The sequence below is a fragment of the Arachis stenosperma genome, chromosome 2, assembly GCF_014773155.1.
Source record: "Arachis stenosperma cultivar V10309 chromosome 2, arast.V10309.gnm1.PFL2, whole genome shotgun sequence".
Classification (NCBI taxonomy): domain Eukaryota; kingdom Viridiplantae; phylum Streptophyta; class Magnoliopsida; order Fabales; family Fabaceae; genus Arachis; species Arachis stenosperma.
Genome location: NC_080378.1, coordinates 13,396,035 through 13,403,505, shown reverse-complemented (window position 1 = coordinate 13,403,505; position 7,471 = coordinate 13,396,035). Strand labels below are relative to the sequence as shown.

At 41.7% G+C, this 7,471-nt stretch overlaps 2 non-coding genes across 2 annotated transcripts; both read right to left on the bottom strand.

The window, feature by feature from the left end:
- LOC130964108 (small nucleolar RNA R71) lies at window positions 1-108 on the bottom strand. Its single transcript, XR_009080216.1, has one exon. It is a non-coding gene; the product is annotated as a small nucleolar RNA R71 (small nucleolar RNA).
- A 7,006-nt stretch (window positions 109-7,114) lies between these two features.
- LOC130964710 (small nucleolar RNA R71) lies at window positions 7,115-7,222 on the bottom strand. Its single transcript, XR_009080788.1, has one exon. It is a non-coding gene; the product is annotated as a small nucleolar RNA R71 (small nucleolar RNA).
- Window positions 7,223-7,471: the final 249 nt, after the last annotated feature.

Here is a 7,471-nt window from a genome sequence, read left to right as displayed (position 1 = left end):
AAGCTTAGAGAGGAAGTCCAAACCTTCTGACAGAAGGAAGGAGAATTCCTCTATGAAGCTTGGGAAAGATACAAACAATTGATCAGAAAGTGTCCCTCTGACATGCTTTCTGAATGGAGCATCATAGGTATTTTCTATGATGGTCTCTCTGAACTATCCAAGATGTCATTGGACAGCTCTACTGGAGGATCTCTTCATCTGAAGAAGACACCTACAGAAGCTCAAGAACTAATTGAAATGGTTACAAATAACCAATTCATGTACACTTCTGAAAGGAATCCTGTGAACAATGGGACAAATCAGAAGAAAGGAGCTCTTGAGATTGATACTCTGAATGCCATACTGGCTCAGAACAAAATATTGACTCAGCAAGTCAATTTGATTTCTCAAAGTCTGTCTGGAATGCAAAATGCACCAGGCAGTACTAAGGACGCTTCGTCTGAAGAAGAAGCTTATGATCCTGAGAACCCTTCAATGGAAGAGGTGAACTACATGGGAGAACCCTATGGAAACACCTATAATCCTTCATGGAGAAATCATCCAAATCTTTCATGGAAGGATCAACAGAGACCTCAACAAGGTTTCCACAACAATAATGGTGGAAGAAACAGGTTTAGCAATGGCAAGCCGTTTCCATCATCTTCTCAGTAACAGACAGAGAATTCTAAGCAGAACCACTCTGACTTAGCAACCATGGTCTCTGATCTAATCAAAACCACTCAAAAGTTTTATGACTGAAACAAGGTCCTCCATTAGAAACTTGGAGGCACAAGTGGGACAGCTGAGCAAAAAAATTACTGAACTCCCTCCTAGTACTCTTCCAAGCAATACAGAAGAAAATCCAAAAGGAGAGTGCAAGGCCATCAACATGGCCGAACTTGAAGAGGATGAAGAGGCAGTGAACGCCACTGAGGAAGACCTCAATGGATGTCCACTGGCCTCCAATGAGTTCCCTAATGAGGAACCATGGGAATCTGAGGCTCACACTAAGACCATAGAAGTTCCATTGGATTTACTTCTGCCATTCATGAGCTCTGATGAGTATTCCTCCTCTGAAGAGAATGAGTATGTCACTGAAGAGCAAGTTGCTAAATACCTTGGAGCAATTATGAAGCTAAATGACAAGTTATTTGGTAATGAGACTTGGGAGAACGAACCTCCTTTGCTCACCAAAGAACTGGATGACTTGTCTAGGCAGAGATTACCTCAAAAGAGACAAGATCCTGGGAAGTTTTCAATACCTTGTACCATAGGCACCATGACCTTTAAGAAGGCTCTGTGTGACCTAGGGTCAAGTGTAAACCTCATGCCTCTCTCTGTAATAGAGAAGCTAGGGATCTTTGAGGTGCAAGCTGCAAGAATCTCACTAGAGATGGCAGACAATTCAAGAAAACAAGCTTATGGACTTGTAGAGGATGTTTTGGTAAAGATTGAAGACCATTACATCCATGCTGATTTCATAGTCCTAGAGACTGGGAAGTGCATGGATGAATCCATCATCCTTGGCAGACCCTTCCTAGCCACAGCAAAGGCTGTGATTGATGTGGACAGAGGAGAATTGATCATTCAAATGAATGAAGAATCCTTTGTGTTTAAGGCTCAAGGATATCCCTCTGTCACCATGGAGAGGAAGCATGAAGAGCTTCTCTCAAAACAGAGTCAAACAGAGCCCCCACAATCAAACTCTAAGTTTGGTGTTGGGAGGCCACAACCAAATTCTAAGTTTGGTGTTAAACCCCCACATTCAAACTCTAAGTTTGGTGTTGGGAGGTTCCAACAATGCTCTGAGCATTTGTGAGGCTCCATGAGAGCCCACTGTCAAGCTACTGACATTAAAGAAGCGCTTGTTGGGAGGCAACCCAATATTATATTTAATCTAATTTCCTTTGTTATTTTATGTTTTCTGTAGGTTGATGATCATGGGAAGTCACAAAATCAATTGAAAAAGCAGAAACAGAATGAAAAACAGAAAGAAAAACAGCACACCCTGGAGGAAGGCCTTGCTGGCGTTTAAACGCCAGTAAGGGCAGCAAATGGGCGTTTAACGCCCAGTCTGGCACCATTCTGGGCGTTTAACGCCAGAAAGGGGCACCAGACTGGCGTTAAATGCCAGAAAAGGGCAAGCAGCTGGCGTTAAACGCCAGAAATGGGCACCAGCCCGACGTTTAACGCCAGAATTGGCAAAGGGTGCATTTTTGCACGCCACTTGGTGCAGGGTTGAATTTTCCTTGACACCTCAGGATCTGTGGACCCCACAGGATCCCTACCTACCCCACCACCCTCTCTCTTCTTCTTCACCCATTCACCAATCACCTCAACACCTCTTCCCCAAAAAACCCTTCACCTATCAAATCCCATCTTTCTCTTCACCACTCACATCCATCCTTCATAAAACCCCACCTACCTCACCATTCAAATTTAAACCACTTTCCCTCCCAAACCCACCCTCCCATAGCCGAACCCCATCCCTCTCTTCACCCCTATATAAACCCATCTTCACTCCTTCAATTTCACACAACCTAAACACTACTTCTCCCTATTTGGCCGAACCACAAAGCCACCACCATCTCCTCTATTTCTTCTTCTTCCACTCTCTTCTTTCTTCTTTGCTCGAGGATGAGCAAACCTTTTAAGTTTGGTGTGGTAAAAGCATTGCTTTTTGCTTTTTCATAACCATTTATGGCACCTAAGGCCGGAAAAACCTCTAGAAAGAGGAAAGGGAAGGCAAAAGCTTCCACCTCCGAGTCATGGGAGATGGAGAGATTCATCTCAAGGGTGCATCAAGACCACTTCTATGAAGTTGTGGCCTTGAAGAAAGTGATCCCCGAGGTCCCTTTCAAACTCAAAAAGAGTGAATATCCGGAGATCCGACATGAGATTAGAAGAAGAGGTTGGGAAGTTCTTACCAACCCCATTCAACAAGTCGGAATCTTAATGGTTCAAGAGTTCTATGCCAATGCATGGATCACCAAGAACCATGATCAAAGTGTAAACCCGGAGCCAAAGAATTGGCTTACAATGGTTCGGGGGAAATACTTAGATTTTAGTCCGGAAAATGTAAGGTTGGCATTCAACTTGCCCATGATGCAAGGAGATGAACACCCTTACACTAGAAGGGTCAACTTTGATCAAAGGTTGGACCAAGTCCTCACAGACATTTGTGAAGAGGGCGCCCAATGGAAGAGAGATTCAAGAGGGAAGCCGGTTCAACTGAGAAGGCATGACCTCAAGCCCGTGCTAGGGGATGGTTGGAGTTTATCCAACGCCCAATCATTCCCACTAGCAACCGGTCCGAAGTTACTATAGACCGGGCCATCATGATTCATAGTATCATGATTGGAGAAGAAGTAGAAGTTCATGAGGTTATATCCCAAGAACTCTATAAGGTGGCAGACAAGCCCTCTACCTTGGTGATGAGCGGATAATTTGTACGCTTTTTGGCATTGTTTTTAGTATGTTTTTAGTATATTTGGTTTAGTTTTTAGTATATTTTTATTAGTTTTTAGTTAAAATTCACTTTTCTGGACTTTACTATGAGTTTGTGTGTTTTTCTGTGATTTCAGGTATTTTCTGGCTGAAATTGAGGGACCTGAGCAAAAATCTGATCCAGAGACTGAAAAGGACTGCAGATGCTGTTGGATTCTGACCTCCCTGTACTCGAAGTGGATTTTCTGGAGCTACAGAAGCCCAATTGGCGCGCTCTCAACGGCGTTGGAAAGTAGACATCCTGGGCTTTCCAGCAATATATGATAGTCCATACTTTGCCCAAGATTTGATGGCCCAAATCGGCGTTCAAAGTCACCCTCAGAAATTCCAGCGTTAAACGCCGGAACTGGCACCTAAATGGGAGTTAAACGCCCAAACTGGCATAAAAGCTGGCGTTTAACTCCAAGAAGAGTCTCTACACGAAATTGCTTCATTGCTCAGCCCAAGCACACACCAAGTGGGCCCGGAAGTGGATTTTTATGTCATTTACTCATCTCTGTACACCCTAGGCTACTAGTTTTCTATAAGTAGGACCTTTTACTATTGTATTGGGATATCGGGGTAGCTATCTTCATTTTATGCTATCTTAGATCATTGGGAGGCTGGCCATTCGGCCATGCCTAGACCTTGTTCTTATGTATTTTCAACGGTGGAGTTTCTACACACCATAGATTAAGGTGTGGAGCTCTGCTGTACCTCGAGTATTAATGCAATTACTATTGTTCTTCTATTCAATTCCGCTTGTTCTTTGTCCAAGATATTCATTCGCACTCAAGAACTTGATGAATGTGATGATTATGTGACGCTCATCATCATTCTCACTCATGAACAAAGTGACTGACAACCACTCTTGTTCTACAAGCAAACGAGGCTCTAGTGTTTATCTCTTGGATTCCTGATACACGATGCATGGTTGATCGCCTGACAACCGAGTGCTCGCCTGACAAACGAGCCAGCCATTCCGTGAGATCAGAGTCTTCGTGGTATAGGCAAGAACTGATGGCGGCATTCAAGAGAATCCGGAAGGTCTAACCTTGTCTGTGGTATTCTGAGTAGGATTCAATGATTGAATGACTGTGACGTGCTTCAAACTCCTAGCAGGCGGGGCGTTAGTGACAGACGCAAAAGAATCAATGGATTCTATTCCGGCCTGAACGAGAACCGACAGATGATTAGCCATGCTATGACAGAGCATAGGAACATTTTCACTGAGAGGATGGGAGGTAGCCACTGACAACGGTGAAACCCTTGCATAAGCTTGCCATGGAAAGGAGTAAGAAGGATTGGATGAAGACAGTAGGAAAGCAGAGAGACGGAAGGGAAGGCATCTTCATACGCTTATCTGAAGTTCCTACCAATGAATTACATAAGTACCTCTATCTTTATCTTTATGCTTTATTCGTATATCACTATACCCATTTGAGTCTGCCTGACTAAGATTTACAAGGTGACCATAGCTTGCTTCATACCAACAATCTCCGTGGGATCGACCCTTACTCGCGTAAGGTTTATTACTTGGACGACCCAGTGCACTTGCTGGTTAGTTGTGCAAAGTTGTGTTTATGCCATGGTATTGAGCACCAAGTTTTTGGGGCCATTACTAGGGATTATTTGAGTTGTGAAAAGAAGTGATCACAATTTCGCACACCAAGTTTTTGGCGCCGTTGCCGGGGATTGTTTCGTGTATGGACAACTGACGGTTCATCTTGTTGCTTAGATTAGGTATTTTTCTTCAGAATTCTTAAGAAGGAATTCTAGTGTTTCATGATGATCTGTTGAAGTCTGGCTGGCTGAGAAGCCATGTCTAATCTTATTGGACCGAGGTTTCAACTGATCATCACAAGAGCTTGTTGATCTCTATCAATCTTGCTATTGGAGCAATGATCTGCTAAGGCTTGGCTGGCCATTGGCCATGTCTAGTGTTTTGGACCGAAGCTTTCTTTGAAAGCTTGGCTGGCTGTGAAGCCATGTCTAATTCCTGGACCGGAGTCTTAGACTAGCATTGCAATGATTCCTGGAATCCAAATTAAGAATTCTGAAACCTTTATTTTCTATTTCCATATAATTTTCGAAAAAGCACAAAAAAAATTTTCAAAATCATAAAAACCAAAAATATTTTATGTTTCTTGTTTGAGTCTAGTGTCTAATTTTAAGTTTGGTGTCTTGCATGTATTGTTTATTTGATCTTGGTTCTATTTTCAAGTCAATAGTACAGGGAACTGAAGATTCAGAACATGCAGCAGAGGAATTACACAGAAAAAGCTGGGCGTTCAAAACGCCCAGTGAAGTAGGACAGACTGGCGTTTAAACGCCAGCCAGGGTGCCTGGTTGGGCGTTTAACGCCCAAAAAGGTAGTGCATTGGGCGTTAAACGCCAGAATGTGCACCATTCTGGGCGTTTAACGCCAGGATGGCACAAGGGGGAGGATTTTGTTTTCAAATCAATTTTTTTTTCAAGTTTTCAAAGTTTTTCAAAATCTAATCTTTTTCAAATCATATCTTTTCAATCAAATGTTTTCAAAATCAATTTCTTTCCTTTTTCAAAGATACTTGCTAACAATTAATGATTTGATTGAACATTTCAAGTATGTTGCCTTTTCTGTTGAGAAAGGTTTAATGTTTGAATCATATCTTTTCTTGATAGCCAAGTTATTAATTTTTAAAATCAAATCTTTTTAAAATTGTTTTCAAATCATATTTTCTCCATCACAATTTTTTAAAACCAATCATATCTTCTTAACCACATCTTTTTCAAAATAGTTTTTCAACCAAATCTTTTTGACTTCTAACTTCAAAATCTTTTTCAAAAATCACTTGATTTCTTTCCCACTCTTATTTTCGAAAATTAATTAATGTTTTTCAAAATGTTTTCAAATTCTTTTACTTAATTTTCGAAAATTACCTTCTCTCCTCTCACATCCTTCTATTTACGGACTAACACTTCTTCTCAATGCACAATTCGAACTCTATCTGATTAAGTTCGAATTCTTCTACCTCTTTCTTCTATTTTTCTGTTCTTCTGACACCTAAAGGAATCTCTATATTGTGACATAGAGGATTCCACATTTTCTTGTTCTCTTCTCTTTCATATGAGCAGGAGCAGAGACAAAGGCATTCTTGTTGAAGCTGACCCTGAACCTGAAAGGACCTTGAAGCGAAAGCTAAGAGAAGCTAAGGCACAACTCTCTGTAGAGGACCTAACAGAAATCTTCGAAGAAGAACACATGGCAGCCGAAAACAACAACAATGCAAACAATGCAAGGAAGGTGCTGGGTGACTTTACTGCACCTACTCCCGACTTCTATGGGAGAAGCATCTCTATCCCTGCCATTGGAGCAAACAACTTTGAGCTTAAGCCTCAATTAGTTTCTCTAATGCAACAGAATTGCAAGTTCCATGGACTTCCATTGGAAGATCCTCATCAGTTTTTAGCTGAATTCTTGCAAATCTGTGACACTGTCAAGATTAATGGGGTTGACCCTGAGGTCTACAGACTTATGCTATTCCCTTTTGCTGTAAGAGACAGAGCTAGGACATGGTTGGATTCACAACCTAAAGAAAGCCTGGACTCATGGGAAAAGCTAGTCAATGCCTTCTTGGCAAAGTTCTTTCCACCTCAAAAATTGAGTAAGCTTAGAGTAGAAGTCCAAACCTTCAGACAGAAGGATGGAGAATCCCTCTATGAAGCTTGGGAAAGATACAAACAATTGATCAGAAAATGTCCTTCTGACATGCTTTCTGAATGGAGCATCATAGGTATTTTCTATGATGGTCTCTCTGAACTATCCAAGATGTCTTTGGATAGCTCTGCTGGAGGATCTCTTCATTTGAAGAAGACGCCTACAGAAGCTCAAGAGCTAATTGAAATGGTTGCAAATAACCAATTCATGTACACTTCTGAAAGGAATCCTGTGAACAATGGGGCAAATCAGAAGAAAGGAGTTCTTGAGATTGATACTCTGAATGCCATATTGGCTCAGAACAAG